Genomic DNA, 17,371 nt, shown 5'->3' with positions numbered 1-17,371 from the left:
ACACATGGTTAAAATGGTGGGGATAAGGAGAATAAAAGTGACCCACTAAACAAAGGAGAACTCCATTGTAGAATGTTTTAGTATTAATAAAATACAGAGGACTTACTATTCAGGATTATTTTATTTTCACTATAAGCAGTTAAATAAAAAAATCTATAAATGATGTGTTAAAGTGTTGTAAAGCCTTTTTTCTTGTAGGTTGAAGAATGAGTTAAGATTTCCAGCTAGGGAAATTTTGTATGAAATATCTGACTCATGGTAAGAAGTATGGACTGTATTTTCTCATTGAACTTTTGTCTTGCTCTAAGCTGAAAAAAGAAATGAACACATCACTGAGCAGGGGGTAGAAGGGGCATGATAAATGCAGAAAAATGCTTTTTCTTCCAGTGCATTGCAGATATTGTTTAACAGTTTGTCTGTACAAAAATAAAATGTGACCCCTCATAAAACAGTCAAGGTCAGTGAGTATTGGACATGCAAGTTAAAGTTCCCTGAGGCCTACTCAATCTTTGACAACATTTTCCCCATCTTCCTAAAAAGAATAAGACCTTTACAAAGGGTTGTAGATTCCATGTGCATCTCTCACAACTCTCTATCTTTTTTAAAAAATATATTTTATTGATTTTTTACAGAGAGGAAGAGAGAGGGATAGAGAGTTAGAAACATCGATGAGAGAGAAGCATCGATCAGCTGCTTCTTGCACACCTCCTACTGGGGATGTGCCTGCAATCAAGGTACATGCCATTTGACTGGAATCAAACGTGGGACCCTTCAGTCCGCAGGTCAGCGCTCTATCCACAGAGCCAAACCAGTTAGGGCAACTTTCTATCTTTTGTTATAGGCATTTGATTCAAAAGTGTTATTAAAGTACATTTAAAAATACTACAAATCATTTGATAAACTAAGGACATGTCATGGTAAACAAAAAATTGTGCATTACAATATATATATGTGTGTGCAGCTTGCTGTTTAGTCATTTGGTCATCCCTCACTAACCCCTCTGCCGACCTTGTTGCCCCATGAAGTCTGCTGTTCGGTAGTCACTGTTACTGTGACGGTGTCCCAGACAATTTGCATATTCTTCTATTATTAGTATATCCTATATAATAAAAGAGAAACATGTAAATCAACCGTCCCTCCACTACACTCACCAGCCAATCAGGAATGAGTATGCAAATTAACCTCATCGCCTCTGTGGAGACTGACAGCAGGTAGGAGGCAGTTCCCAGCACAGCCTGCTTGGCCGTCACCGCGGCGACCTGGGAACAGGCAAATACCGCCCGCAGGCAGCACCCAGCACGGCCTACTTGGCAGTCACTGTGGTGTGGAGCAGGCAGGCCCTACAGAGAGCAGAGAACCATGGGGAGCAGGCCTAAGCCATCAGTAGGACATTCCCTGAGGGCTCCCAGACTGGAGAGGGTGCAGGTCAGGCTGAGGGACACCCCCCCCGCGCACGAATTTTGTGCACCTGGCCTCTAGTATATATCTATAAAATCATCCTTTCCATAATTTTTAAATCTCTTCTTGGAGTTAGGAGACACTCCACAAATATAAGCCCTATGAGGAAGATTTACAGATTTGAAGGTCCCTTCTTCTTTGAAATTTACACTTACCAATAAATAACCTGAATTCCAAATGGGCCTCAGACCCAGCATTTCACACTGGTTTATGAGCTATTGGTTTCTATCTGAGGATATAAGCTGGTGTATTTTTTTTAATTTAGTCTTGGATAAAATGTGAGTAGAAGAGAATGAAAGACTCTGAGAACTAAGAAATATCCACTGTGGTCCTTGCAGGGCCTTTTCCCCTGTTTCTTTCTCCCCTCCTCCCACCAGGACATGACCTTAACCTGGAATTCTCCCTCTCTCATGTCCTTGATAAAACTCAAAGAGCACACAGACACCAGGGGGGTGAGGGCATGAATGGGAATGGGGTGGATGGTGGGGGGCAATGGGGGGATAAGGACACATATGTAATACCTTAATCAATAAAAAAAAAAAGAAAATTGTTTCAAAGCGAAAAACAAAACAAACAAACCAAAAGAAAAAAAAATCAAAGAGCCCAAATAAAGGCTGCTAATCTGCAAAAAATAATTCCTTCCTTTTTTGAATACCATCCCTGACCAACTAGCCTCCCTTCACCTGGCTTTCTCCTATTGAAGCCCTAAAAAATAGTCAGCGATGCTTCCTCAAGTTAGACCCTGAGCTCCTCTGAAACTTTCTTATGCCCGTCTTTTTCAAATAAAGATTTATGCTAATGGTGCTGTGTTTGATTTTCTTCCGCAAGAAAATCATTCATTTCAGAGCTAGAGTAAGCCTTAGAGATATGTGACTATGTATGTTCAGTTTATAGGTAAGTACATGAGGTCTTAACCTCAATGAGGAAGGTATCACAAGCAAATGTTTCCCTTTTTGTCTCATTCCATGGCCATCAAGCCCCAAATAATTAGTATAAAGTATACTAGTATGTATAAATTTTAAAGTGAGAGGGGAAAACCAAAGTTTACACATTTTTCCTCTTTATTTATTTTTTATTCATAAAGAATATCTTCTTAGCTTATATATAACTTCTGTCAAGTATTTTTAAATAATTTCAAGTGAGTGTCAGTTCCTTTAGTTCTAGGGACAACCATTTGAGAATAAATCACTCTTTAAAGGCAGCTGTGGTTTGATGTTTATAAGACCTCCTCAGGAAGAGGATGAGCACCTCAGGTGGCAGATGAGCCTTTGCTGTTCATCTAGAGCAGTGGTTCTCCACCTTGGCTGCATTTAGAATCACCTGGGAATCTTTTTAAAATCCTGATTTCTGGGCCTCATCCTCCGGAAATTCTGTTTCTTTGTTATGGGGTGGGGCCATAACAAAGAAACAGAATTTCCGGAGGATGAGGCCCAGAAATCAGGATTTTAAAAAGATTCCCAGGTGATTCTAATGTGCAGCCAAGGTTGAGAACCACTGATCTAGGGATACTTGGAGCCAATCTAGAGACTCACTGCACTCATTGGCAACCATATTTCTTCACTGACAAAGGAGAAGCTGAGCCTTCTGGATTCTGCTTGGCCCACCTCAGTGTCTACACTAGGAAGCTGATTACCAGGCTTTCTGTAATTCTGCTACTGGTACCAAAACCCCCAGGATACCAGAAGGTATTCCCCAGATCAACAGTACAGCCAGCAGCGTGACTAACCTCACGCTCTGTGCCCTGAGCACCTAGAAATAAGACCGCCACCACACTCTACAAGTGTATTTCTGAGGTGACTGTTATTAGCCATTTGTCCAGTTACTAAACCCAGCAGGTCTTGACCATGGTCCGAAATATAAACTTTCGCACTGGCTGCTGTTGCTCAATGGTTGGAGCATTGTCCTGTGCAGCAAAAGGTCATGGGTTCCATTCAATTCCCAGTCAGGGCAGGTTTGATCCCCAGTCAGGGCATGTACAGGAAGCAACCAATGAATGTTTCTCTCATCTCTCTCTCTCCCCCTCCCTTCCTCACTCACTAAAATAAAATCAATAAAAGTTAAGTTAAATCAAAAAACAAAATATAAACTTCCCCAGTCATTTGTCTTTTCCTGACTTTTTGTCCTCCAGCTAACCTGTACTTCCTTCTCCCTATCCCAATTCTCATTTCTTCTAAACTTTTTACCACATTTCCTAAAACACCCTTTTGGCTGTAGAAGTCATATATTTAAAAAAAAATAATCTTAAAAAGAAAAAGTATTTTACCTTGACCACTCTACTAAGAATCCCTCCCACCTTCTTGCCCTAACTGGATCCTGGTCCCTTCCTGGGGCCACTGATTTTTATAGAGCTTCCCAGAGTGGACACTTTTTACACTGCATGACTCATGCTTCAAAGAGATGGTCAGCATCCTATTCTCCTGAGTGTTTCTTTCAGGCTTTTCCCACATGACATTCATATGAAAATCTTCTTCCTTTGAGAGTGAGGCCAGACTGTACTCCACCTTGTCCTGTCACTACTGACCTTCTGGTCACTGCTTCTCTCTCAGAGATGAAATTTTAGCTCTGGCTCATGGTTTCCTCTCTACCACAGTTCCACCATTCGTTCAGAGATGACCCAAATGAACTACATTTTAATTTAGCTTCTTAAATGTCTCATTTTCTCTCTCTATTACTTCATTTATTCCTCTTTAGTCACCCAATCTCATGGCCACATCAAAGCACTTTCGCTAATTCTACGTTGTTCCATTTCTGGAAAGTTAAATTTAAAAAACAATGCCACTTTCACACACACACACACACACACACACACACACACACACACACACACACAAACAAACATCTATCTGCTATCCTCATTTGAGGCTCCCTAAGAGTCACTACAGAAGACCTCTTCTTTCACTGCACAGGGACCCAAAGTTTTTTATTCCTTGCATGTTCTCTCAATCTTTCAGAACCTTCCTGCCTCCACTCTAGCCTCATCAATTTCATGGTATGTTATTTCAATCCATTTTTTTCTATGTCAACAACTGCACCTTTGTATTTCTCTCAGCTACCCAGCAAAATCCAATTTTGAATCACTCCATCATTCAGTATTTATGTACCTGCGCGTGGGATGTTCAGCAATTCTTATAAGGAAAAGAACCACAATGCTACAGATTAATGCCCCATAAAGTGACAGGCACCTTTAATCAAATTCTTTAAACCAGGATATAGAAATATACAGTACACTGGGTGTATATAACTAGACTTTCCAAGGAATAGTAATAAAAAACATGCAAACAAAAATAATTTGTTTTAAGGCAATCATTGTCTATGTCTTCAACTCTCATATGGATTGTGTTCTAAATTTCACCTGTTTGAGAAATCTTATAATTTCTTAATAGCTTTTATGTCACTTACAGAACAAAGATGTATCACTCACCAAACCCAGATCATACCATGCTGTACGTCCATGAGAGTATTTTCCAGGCTTAAACAAGGAAAAGTATCCTTAGTGATCAACCAGGATGTTATAAACATTTAGTCTTTCGTTCTTTCTTGAACAATTTCTGTTATTATTTAACACAGCAAAGAGGGCATTGTGACCTGGGTTGGTATGTTTGACATACATATATGTGTGGTAGTGGTAGAGTAATACCATTTTTATTTCAAAACATATTGTCCCTTTCTCAATTTTGAATACAAATGCTTTCAATAGATATTCTAAGGAAGTATTTATTTGCCCCCTCCTTCTCCAGATAATTTCTAATAAATATCTTTGAGGAAAATTTTCTATGAAAGTATCAAGAGAAACACTGACTTTAAAACAATGCTTCTCCCTACTCCCCACATATTTTAATACAATAAATTATTTTTTATATTCTTAATTCTCCTCTCTCATACATACCAATACCTGGAAAGAAACCACCTTTGAATAGGTAAAGTATGTTCAAGGGCTCATACCTCTTTTACATGTAATTGCATTATTTTCCAAAAGTATCAATTATTTCTAAACATATTAGATAAGAATTAAGGATAAAATTACTATATAATTTTTTTCATATTCAATGCAGTTGAGACCCACTTTATCAAATGATATCACACAGAAATCCAATTATAGCCAGTCTTCATATAAATTGTAAATCCATCCTAAAATATACATCTGGCTATAGATTTATACATATATTTTTTAAACAGTATAAAATTAAGATTTGCACAAGGAGCATATGTACTACTTGCTGAGTAGAGATAAAGAAAAGGAAAGTAGATGGTCTGTGGGCAGGGTAGAATATCTGTATCTGTGAAATTTTACTTAAATATATCAATCAAATATGGGAATGTGCTAACATTAGTAAGATTATCAGGAGAACGCATTTATAGATGCTCAATATATCTAAATATTTTATACTAAAAAAAACCTAAATATTGCCTGGCCAGTTTAGCAATGGTTGGAGCTTTGGCAGGAAGACTGAAGGTCCTTGGGTTCGATTCCAGATCAAGGGCACATACCTTGGTTGCAGGCTCCATCCCTAGTCCCCAGGTCAGGGCGTATGCTGGTGGTAACCAATTGATGTGTCTCTCACATCGATGTCTCTCTCTCTCTGTCCTCTACTTTGTCTAAAAATCAATGGAGAAATATCCTCAGGTAAGGATTAAAAAAAACAAAACATTTTAGCTATCAGGAAGAAGGCATAAAATTATAGATGTCAATGTATTTGAACAGATGCCTAATGAATCATATTGAAAGATGAGAAGCTCCTTATAGATTTTCTGCATTAGACAATAAACACATAAATAGTTATAATACAAGTGTGAAAAATACGTATAGTAAATATAAGTAAGAAACATAAAGATTGAGAGGAACTGTGCTTTGAGGGGGATACACTCCCTGTCAATATAGGCTGTCACATCTCAGTTCCAGCTGACTACAGCTGTGGTGCAATATGGTTCTGTTATCGTTGTAATTAGCTACTTAATATTAATAACAGAAAGAGAGCCAAGGGGAGGCCAGACATTATAAGCATGATCATCTGAGCAGCTTCACCAGGAAGTTACTGTTTCACCCTCCCCAGGGAGTCACTGGTCCATTCCCAGCAGATCACTGGGGAAGGGATCAAACAAAGGGGGAGATGGGCACATGCACAGTGAAGTCAGGGTGCCACAGGAGAGGTGCTTGTCTGTCAGTCTAGCCTGGGGATCCATGGATTGGCTAGGAGGTTGGAGCCACTGCAAATGCACAAAATCTTGGAAGGGTAACATCCCCAGACAAAGAGTTCCCCCTCACTTCTTGTGCTCCTTTGCTCCATGACCTTCACTCGCCTGTGTGCTCACCTGCTCTCTCTCCATAGTCATGTGGCCTTAAGCAGCCTCATGGCCCATGGCCATGTAGACCCCATACACAATGGACTGTAGCTGGATACACAAGCTAAACCAGCCCAATGCTGAACTGGAATGTGCTTTAATGTGGAGCAGAAATTCTGGGTAGTGCCCTTAATCCTGGCCCTGCCGAAGTCAAGATTGGCCTCTTCCATGGCAACATGGACGAAGAGGGGAACCTCCTTAAGAGTTTCAGAGGCCCATATGCTCTAATTGTTCTTTTCAAACAATTGCTGGAACTCAAATATTTAGGTAAATGTAACTAGCTTTATCTAGTTATAAAATAAATATTTACGGTTAGAAATTGTAGTAACACAGGAAATGTGGCTTTTTTGTGTATGATTTTTCAAGCATGACTTGGGAGCAGACACATTTCATCTATATGGGTCCTTTTCATAAAATGCTGTCCTTTATTTCCTGTGAAATCACCTTAATGTATTGCGCCAAATTTTAAACTAAAAATATTCGATTTAATTTGCATCTATATTTCTGATCAATTTCTTTTTGATACAAAAGCAATAACATTTTCAAGTCCAAAATTTAAATAATCTTATAACATATTTAAAGAGTATTAAATACTATGAATGGTTTTAAGGAAGACTTCCTGGACTAAACGTTTCACTACTCTTATCACTTAGTATCAATGTTACAACCTAGACTTACTGACCTAAAGTGCTTAGCGTAAGTGTTTAAAATTTTCACATCGATCAGGCTCTTACACCCTCCAGGAAACCCTTGAAGACAGAATTTGTTCCTTCACTTGGGCTGGAGCCACAGAGACAATGAGACAGAATCTTGTACAAATTGATATGATTTCATCACTGCTGTCATTGGATCTGTGCTCTGGTTGGCAATAGAATGTGAAGCATACTCTTCATGTTGCCATACTTGAGGGCAGCATTGGATTGAATGATCTACATCAGTGGTTCTCAATCTTCCTAATGCCGTGACCCTTTAATACAGTTCCTCATGTTGTGGTGACCCCCAACCATAAAATTATTTTTGTTGCTACTTCATAACTGTAATTTTGCTACTGTTATGAATCATAATGTAAATATCTGATATGCAGGATGTATTTTCATTGTTACAAATTGAACATAATTAATGCATAGTGATTAATCACAAAAACAATATGTAATTATATATGTGTTTTCCGATGGTCTTAGGCGACCCCTGTGAAAGGGTCGTTCGACCCCCAAAGGGGTCTCGACCCACAGGTTGAGAACTGCTGATCTATATGGAAAGTATTAAAAAAGCTTAGCAGTAGAATTAAGAAAGTCTGCGGGTGATTAACCCCCAGCCCACATTTCCACATCTTTAGAGCTTACTTTTGATGCTTTGGTTGTGGCTAATACCTCTTTGTCAGTCGTTTCTATGAAAAAACCTGTCCCCCACTTAGCTCTATTATATTCAAACAGGTCACAGCGCCCAGGGGAGATTTTTTTTTTCTTGAATAAAATGCTGAGAGGGGAAAAAATGACTTTTTTGACACTCATTTGAAAGTTATTTTTCCCCATATTGTGGAAAGCATTACTTGGATGTTAGCATTATACTACCCTCTATTCCCTTACAAAATGATTTTTGTCACTTTATCTTGCTTAAAAATAATTTGATCAATAGTTGCATCTAGATTAGGCAGGAATTCCCTAAATGGCAAGTAATCTTTTGAAATATTTCACTTCTTTTAAAATGTGTACCTCCTAATCTCCAAATTACTAGATCTCTCCCTTATAATTAGGGACTGCTTTTTTTTATAACTTGCATTCTTTACTCCCCAACAGTGTTTTTCAATTTGTAAGTTCTAGTTTTATTTTTATTGTATCTAGAATATTCTGGGGGAAAAACAACTAAGTAATATAGAAATCAATGCATATTTAAAAACCATTGCTGAATATATGAGCCATATCTTTGTCTCTAAGCATGTAAATTCTTGGTAGTAAATTCATGAAATGATCCATGAAAAACAGGAAGAGAGAGAGAGAGAGAGAGAGAGAGAGAGAGAGAGAGAGAGAGAGAGAGAGAATGGTTATGGAGAGCAACACAAGCAAATACCAACCAAGCCCCTGGTCTGACATCTGTGTTCCAGCCCCAGACTGCAGAGCTCTGCTGAATGAAGTGGTAGAATCAGAGCTGTGGCCATCTGCACCAATTTACTGAGCACTAATGTTCCTGCTGCAGCTGATAGTTGAGACCTCTGCAGCAAGATAAAACGCCTGGAAACTCTATTTGCCATTTCCTGGGAAGGGGTAGGAAATATTGATTAAGGCTAACACATAAGCGCTCATTCAATTCAAAGCAACAGAGAGACATCAAGATGACACATATTTTCAACTAAAGAAGAAAGGGGCTGATGATGCATCAGATATATCTATAATTATGAACAGTTGTTATCTTCTTAATTGGATAACTGAGAAAAGCTCTTTAGTTATGGGCATGCAACTGGCAGGGTCAAAAATGTTCATTATGTACACTGATGTCTGATGAGCAGTTTTCAGACCCATTGCTTTTGCTATGTCTAAATGTACTCACCTTTATTCTCTCAACAACTAAAACAAACCAGCCTTAATTTATGTCATGATGAGAAGTGGAAAATGAGGAAGATGGAGTTTTCCTTAAAACCTAGACCAATTTAAATCAGCTAATTAAGGCACACAAAAAAGGTCATCTTGTGTTAGTTCCTGAAGCCAAATATGTCTGAGTTCACATGTACTAATATAGTTCATATAAAAATGCTCACCTTAATTTTGGTGCCAGTGGATTAAGAATCATCTATTTGTACCAAAATATTTTCTTTAACTCAATTTGCAGGGCTGTCAGAATATTAGGTATAAAAGCTGAGAAAAATATACTTTGGCATCATGGAAGCTACAACAGCCAATGGAGCAACGGCCTTTGGAAATTGGACTGAGACTAGTGATCCAGAGAGAGCATTGGTATTTTCATAGTCCTGGACACTGGTCTTCATTTTCTCTGAAATTAACTGGATATTCCTAAGCCATTTCACACAGTCCACTGCGCAGCACAGTTGCCTGTGTCACCCATCCCATGTTGTATGTGTTTTTTTAAATATATAAGCTAACTTTTTGTAACAAACTAAGTAGAATTTTATCCATTAAAAATCTACCATACAGTAGGAAAAAAAATGCAACCTTCAGATAGGATGAAGGCATTTGTTCCAATGCACTGCTACATGGAAAAAAAAAACTGGGTTAAGATTGAGCTTACTTCTCAGATAATACACTGCAGCAAAATCAGAGGGAATTTATGTCTGCCAGGGTGTAGTTATAGTGACAGATATAGATACTGCAATCTGGTTTCCTTCTAATTGTTCTGTCATTCAAAACATTTGTATGAAGATTAAGAAATGAAAAAAAGAAAGGCGATATTTAAGTATGGGTAAGGCTGAGATATAAAATGAAAAGCAACCTTATTCCCCCGTTGACTATTTCCTACATTCTTGCCTTTGTGTCTATGAATTTCAATAGTGTGCTAAGTACAACTATGCTGTGCTATGATAATAGAGGCTTTCAAAATACCACGGACTAGAACATGAGCTGAGTCTCCATGTTTTATGATGCTATTTCCCCAGGCAGCCAACTTACTTCACCTCATCTCGCCCCAGCTCTAGCAATAGAAGGAAATATTAAGAGTTCCATCATTGCCTGAGAGGTGAAATACATCTCTGAAGTCTCCATAAAGGCAGGAATGGAAATATTATAAAAACTTCACCAGGGAATTAAAAATACATTCCATATTTGTTTTTCAGGTTTAAGAGCAAATGCCTGAGAGTCTGTTCAGAGAGTAAGTTTCAATAAAACATTATCATGCAATGGCTTCAGATATAATAGGATAGTCGTTATTTTTCCAAATCTTAACTTGTAAAGCAAAAAAAAAAAAAAAAGTGACATACAAATAAAAGATAAAGAATAGCTGAACCTAAAACTAAATTGTTAAAGTATAGACTTCATTATTTAATATCCTAAAAAATAAAATTCTCTTGACCAGCATGTATACTAAAGCCCTGTGTTATAGTTGTAAAATACATGGGTAATTGGTATCCTGAATCAATAGCTTAAGACCATTAAAATTAGTACCTATTTTTCAATTTCATGCAAAACTTCAAAGTTTCAAAATTAGAACAACAAACATTTTCTGCCACATCCAAAGGTTCATGAGGATAAAAACATTTTTGTACTTGCTACTGATAATGATGAATACCCCAAACAGCTCATCATACAAAGCAAATGCTGAAAAATATTTCTTAAATAAATAAAAAGATAATTATTCTCAGAAATAAAAAGGACAAACAGCATTTCTAGACTTTCTGTGTTGCCAACCCATTATTTTTTTCACTTTATAAAGCAAATCTTGACAATTTCTTTTGTATGATTTTTATTGTTAGTTATATTTGATAGGATCATAGTTCTCTTTAAATTGGTGATCTGCTATTATGGGTTGTGTCCCCACAAATTCATATGTTGAAGTCTTAACTCCCAGCACCTCAGAATCTGACCTTCTTTGAAGATAGAGTCTTCACAGGGGCAATCAAGGGACACTGCCGCTAGGGTGGGCTTTGATCGAACATGCCTAGGGGCCTCATGAAAAGGGCCGCCATGCACGTGAAGGCAGAGATCAGGGCGAAGCTTGTACGAGCCAAGAAACAGCAGAGATTGTCAGTAAACCACCAGAAGCTAGAGGAGAGGCATGAAACATCCTTCCTCACAGCCTCAGAAGGAACCAGCCCTGCAGACACCTGGATCTTGGTGGAGTCTCAGGAATTGTGAGACAACAAATTTCTGTTGTGTAAAAGCCATTCAGTTTGTGATACTTGGTTACAGCAGACATAGCCAGCTAACATATCTGCATAAGGTTTGTTTGGTGGTTATTTCACAGGAAATACAATAATTACTCACAGCATGCCATAAATATCACACGATTTTATTTAATGAGAAAATGCATTTTATTTAAAAACACTGTTATCCTTTTCAAAATAAGGCTTATAAATTGGATTTTCTTCCATATTTAGTGGAGATTTAATTAATTGGAAAGTTTTCCAGTTAATTTTTGAGGCCTTTAATGAATAAATATAATATTTTTACAGTTTACAATTAATATTAGCTTATACATCAAATTTACATGTGTAAGAGAAGATATGCCTCAAGAACACTTTAAAAATGCTCTGGCTAGGCTCAGTTAGTTGGAGCATGGTCCCATACACCAAAAAGATTCCTGATCACAACACACCCAGGTTGTGCGTTCAATCCCCCATCAAGATGGGTACGGGAGGCAGCAGAGCGATGTTTCTCCCTCACATAGATGCTTCTTTCCCTCTCTCTCTCTCTCTGTCAAAACAATACAAAAATAAAAATTATCTGATTAGTTTTGGAAGTCTAGCTACTAGATAGAATGCTGGCTCATGAGTTCAATTTTTTAAAAATTACATTTAGTCAAACACAGAATAAGAGTCTTCTATATTTCAATTTTTTAAAAATTACATTTAGTCAAACACAGAAAAAGAGTCTTCTATAAACTAGTAAAGAATAATATAAGCGTAAAGTAATATACATGTAAAAAATCAATAAAATATATTTTAAAAAAAGAGTCTTCTATAAACTAGCAAAGAATAATATAAGCGTAAAATAATATACGTATAAAAATAACTATAGCTTACAGTTATAAAGGATTTTCAATTTTAAAAAATGATTTACAAGTTCTTCAATCCTCACAGCAACTCTATGAGACAGTATCTTAGGCATGAATTTTGTCAATTGACCAAGACCTGGAGGAACAAGGTGTTTGTCTATGGGACAGAGTTTTGAAAGACCTGGGTAAAATATAATACAATGTCCTCTACTGCTATTGTGTATATGTACTCTATGAAAATAATCACCCTAGAATTTAAAATCAAACCCTGCCCTAAAGTCTTTGAATGGAACTTGGCAGAGATATGTGTCTTCACTTTTAGCTTTGTTTAAATTTTAACTCTTCAAATTAACTACAATTGGAAAATGTTTGCTTATTTTGCTCAAAGGTCTCACAAGCTCAGCACAATCTTTTCAGAACACAAACTTAACTTTCTGCCTTCCTTTCTGCCCCTGCTATGCAATGCTTTGATGATGTTATTTAACCTTTAAAATGCCTCTTCTAAAACTATTCATTGTGTGTGTGTGTGTGTGTGTGTGTGTGTGTGTGTGCTGGATATCTCACCCATGCTCACTAAAACTTGCCTACAAATTTGAAGTAGCTATGATTATTCCTAATTTAAATTTCAAATCCCAGACATGTAACCACCTTGAGTTAAAATGAGTGAGTTTAAAATAAGTGACTGTTCACTTATAAAGTTGAAGTCAAGAATTAAATTGCATGTTTTCAGAAATTTTATTTAAAATCCTTTATCTTTGCAATTATTCTTCCTTTGTCATTAATAACTTTGAGAAATATTTGGGAGTTCAATTCAGATGACCTAACATAGTTAATAGTAAGTATTCATTGTTCAAAAGCATTTCCATAACTCTTTATTTTCATTTGTTACTCAAAGATTTGAAGTTATTTCTCACATTTGCCTTTTAAGTGGTGTTATTTAATACTTAAATGTAATACTGCATGTTAACAAGGACAATATAATGTTCTTGGTAACCTTTTGTATAACATAAAGTGTGTCTAGTAAGTGAAAATTTAAATTTCCTTTCATCTCAATTGAAATGAAAAGCAAAGCCCTAGCAGGTTTCGCTCAGTGGATAGAGCATCGTCTTAGGCAGCGGTTCTCAACCTGTGGGTCGCGACCCCTTTGGGGGTCGAACGACCCTTTCACAGGGGTCACCTAAGACATAAAACATATTATATATAATTACATATTGTTTTGTTATTAATCAATATGCTTTAATTATGTTCAATTTGTAACAATGAAATTGGGGGTCACCACAACCTAAGGAACTGTATTAAAGGGTCGCGGCATTAGGAAGGTTGAGAACCACTGGCTTAGAGACTGGAGGGTTCCAGGTTCTATTCTGGTCTAGGGCACATATCTCAGTGGTAGGCTTGTTCTTTGGCCCTGGTTGGGGAGCATATAGGAGGCAACCATTCAATGAGTCTCTCTCACATCAATGTTTCTTTCTCTATACCTCTCCCCCTCCTTTCCACTCTCTAAAAATCAATGAAAAAATGTCCTGGGGTAAGGATTAAAAAAAAAAGGAAGAACTGAAAAGTGAATTATCCAAAGTAGACCTGAATCAGAGCATGTGTTTTGATGATCTCCTGCAATAAAGAATGTACTAATGAAAATGGAAAACTCCAGAATGCCCAGATATGGTCCTCTGTACTGGTGATTACAGTTTTCTCCTAAACCATATATATAATAGTAGACAGAAGTTCATGCTCAGTCATTGATGCAGTATAACTATAAATGGCCATACAAAACCTATTTCAGAGATAAATACTATCTATGGAGAACTTTGCAGCAGCATTATTATTAAAATAGCTACGAAATACCCAAATTTGCTTTATGGTGAACACTCTGATAAGAAAACCCTCTCTATAGCTAGGGGGCTTTCTCCATGTTGCCTCAGACAGTATTAGTGATTTTGGCCACAGTGGATAGCAAGCTCACCACCACCACAACATAACCCTTTAGATGACTGTGTGGTTATCATGCCTTTGTTGTCATTTTACCTGATACTGCATCATAGAAAAACGAGGTCTTAGGACTCCTTTCTTTATCTCTTTTTTGTTTTCTTTATGTTTTTCCTTCCTGATATTAATGCCTCCCTATGTACAAGGAACTTATTTTATATCTAACATTAGTAGACATATGACTAAACCTATTAGAGGTCAGTATATAACAGAATCAGAAGTAGAAAAACAATAAAAGAAACGTAAGTGAAAAAAAATCTTAGTTTATGTACCACAAGATACAGTTGTTTTTTTTAGTACAGAAAGATACATTCACATTTCTAAACTTCCCACTTGCAAATTCCTAAAACTGTCCTGAGTAGACAATCTCTTGCAATTTTAGTGATTACCATAAATTTATTGAAGTAAATGAAGACATTCTCTACCAAAGAATAATGTTTAATTAGGAGTCTTTCACTCTGGGAATATTCCCAATTCACTGTTAAGGGAATTTCCTGCCTTCAAAATGTAATACTGCTTTGATTTTCAGCCAGCTAGTTGCTCTCATATTAACATTAATGAATTTGAGATCAGTTTTGCACCTGGAAAATCAATAAAAAGCATACATGGATTTCCATAAGAAGAGTGCAAGAACACTCTGTGCCATGTAAAAGGTGTCTGAAGACACTGTCTAAAGATTAAAATATGTCAACTGTTAATTTTTTGTCCTGTATAAGGTAGGCATTCATAGTTTTGCTGTTCTTGATAATAATGTTGCTAATTACAACATTATGATCTTTCTTTGAATGTTACAGAACCTGTACACAATATATACTTTATAAAACATAAGAAGCTTTCAAAGAACAGATAACTACAAACCAATTCAATAGAAAAACAAAAACTCATTACGTACTTTGGGCCAAATCTCTGGGCTCGCACATGCTCCTCTGAATTATTTTCTTAAATGCTTTCCTTAGCACTGAGAGTGCAGTGGCCATATCTAATTGCTACCTTCTGCACCTAATGCTTACTAAGAAACCTAACTTAGAGTCTGTTTGATATTTATTTTTTAACCACATCACATGAAGTTGGATAGTACATAACAAATGTTTGAAATTTTGTATCAGTTTAAAAGTCACACACTGATTTTTCTTAATCTTTACTTACTGCTTTTAATCTTGTTTCAGTCAATTAAAAATATTAAGATTATATTTGAATTAAGTTACAAGATGTCAATATTGATGAAAAATTTTGTTTTAAAATAAATTGAACTATATCTAAGATGGACTAAAATACTGCAATAAAAGTGCTAGGTGCCTCCATTTGATAGAAAGTAAATTTTAATGTGAATAATGAAGTTCTGCTTTATTTGTCTTGTCAGTTCACATTTTCTATAATTTTTAAATGTATACCAGTTATAAATAAAATTAGATGTAGATAAAACGTAAGTTAAAATTTCTTACAAATACAGATATTCATATTCAAGTCATATAGGTCTTGATGACATTTTAAAATGTTATTGACTTTCAGAAACATGAAACCTTTACATTGAAGATAAAGCAACATGGGAAGGGCTTGTTCATAAGGAAACGCCTGGAGAGAATATACAGATGGTGTGATTTCATTTTATTCAGGTTTAGTGAGCTGCCTGGAACAGCATAAGAATCAGGTACACACAGATCTACTAGGAAAAAGGCAAGGAGAAACACTGACATAATTAGCCCTCGAAATTGTTCAAAGATGATCATAAGAAATTTATAAATTTTGAAACTAGGTCTTGAACTATCATATCTTCATTAGCATTTTAAACAGACATCTCCTATTCCTCCATAGCCATCCCATTAAGGACTACTTCTCAGAAAGAAAGCAGGCTTTAATGTAAACAGAGACGGAAAGGAAGGACGAGATGACCTCTTGAAATTGCTTGCTAAACTAAAAATTCAGCTCAACTCTGGAATAAAAAAACTTACAGCTTGCATCTTGTTAGCTTAATTGAGTTTCTTCTTTATTCCAGATAAGCAACAGAGCTCCTCTCTCTCTCTCTCTCTTTTCATTAGTGAGTTTCAGAACTTCCAAGTTCCCGTTTTATTGCTTATTAAATGTTTGTCAAATGGGGAGCTTGCTGGGGCCTGTTAATTGGTATGGCTTCCCATATCCTGTCACATTGACTTGGCCAGAAACGGAACAAAATAAAGATCTGCTAATTAGTGTGTGAGTCTGTTACAAGTGATTTCACAGTGCAAATGTGCACAGAAAACATTGCAAATGCTTTCATTTTCTCTGCCTGTTTCTAAAAATCTTGGTTCTAAAACCTGTGCTTAATAGACACCAGTAGCAAAAGTGTGCATAGTAGTTTCATGAAGTTTTGCCTAATTGGTGAGGTTAAATACATAGAGGATAAAATTGAGAAGAAATTATATGATATAGAAAAGATAGTAATTTAAGCAGAATTACACAGATATAACTTTCTAAAAACATAGCTACATAAGGTGAATTCAAAAGAAATTCATTAAGTGAAAAGAAGAGGAATAAAAAGCATTCCTGAGAACCGTGCAAACAATACTACTACTACTACTACTAATAATAATAATAATTGGAAAACAATTTAATAATTCATCTAATCCTCAACATTTCTCTGAAGAGATATGGTGACATTGATGCTAATGCAGCAGAATGTAACCCAGAGATCCCTGTATTCAATTCTCTCTGGCCGGTGTTTACAGCTTTTTGGGATAGAGGTTCCCAAAATGTTGGGGTCCAGCCCCAGCAGGTCCAGGGGTTCTCAAAGGTGTGGATGGAGTCAGCGAAGAAGGAATGACACAGAGACAGCGTTCAGTTGATCAGCAGAGCCAGGTTCTCCTTTTATTGTCCTGTTACATCTGTATTTATACCATTTGATCCTATAAGCATGCCTCTATAATCACATCATGGTATGTTTTGGGTAACCTTC

The 17,371-nt window shown here is 36.6% G+C and overlaps 1 long non-coding RNA gene across 1 annotated transcript in view; it reads right to left on the bottom strand.

Moving 5' to 3' along the window:
- Nucleotides 1-12,088, bottom strand: part of LOC106725753 — a 16,081-nt gene extending 3,993 nt beyond the window's left edge. The window contains exons 1-2 of the long non-coding RNA XR_001361692.1: nucleotides 12,054-12,088; nucleotides 10,492-10,493 (exon numbers count right to left, since the gene is read on the bottom strand). This is a non-coding gene — a long non-coding RNA (uncharacterized LOC106725753). The remainder of the gene's footprint in view (nucleotides 1-10,491; nucleotides 10,494-12,053) is intronic.
- Nucleotides 12,089-17,371: the final 5,283 nt, after the last annotated feature.

This window comes from Myotis brandtii, unplaced genomic scaffold (assembly GCF_000412655.1).
Source record: "Myotis brandtii unplaced genomic scaffold, ASM41265v1 scaffold186, whole genome shotgun sequence".
NCBI lineage: Eukaryota > Metazoa > Chordata > Mammalia > Chiroptera > Vespertilionidae > Myotis > Myotis brandtii.
This window is presented reverse-complemented; position numbering and strand designations above follow the sequence as displayed.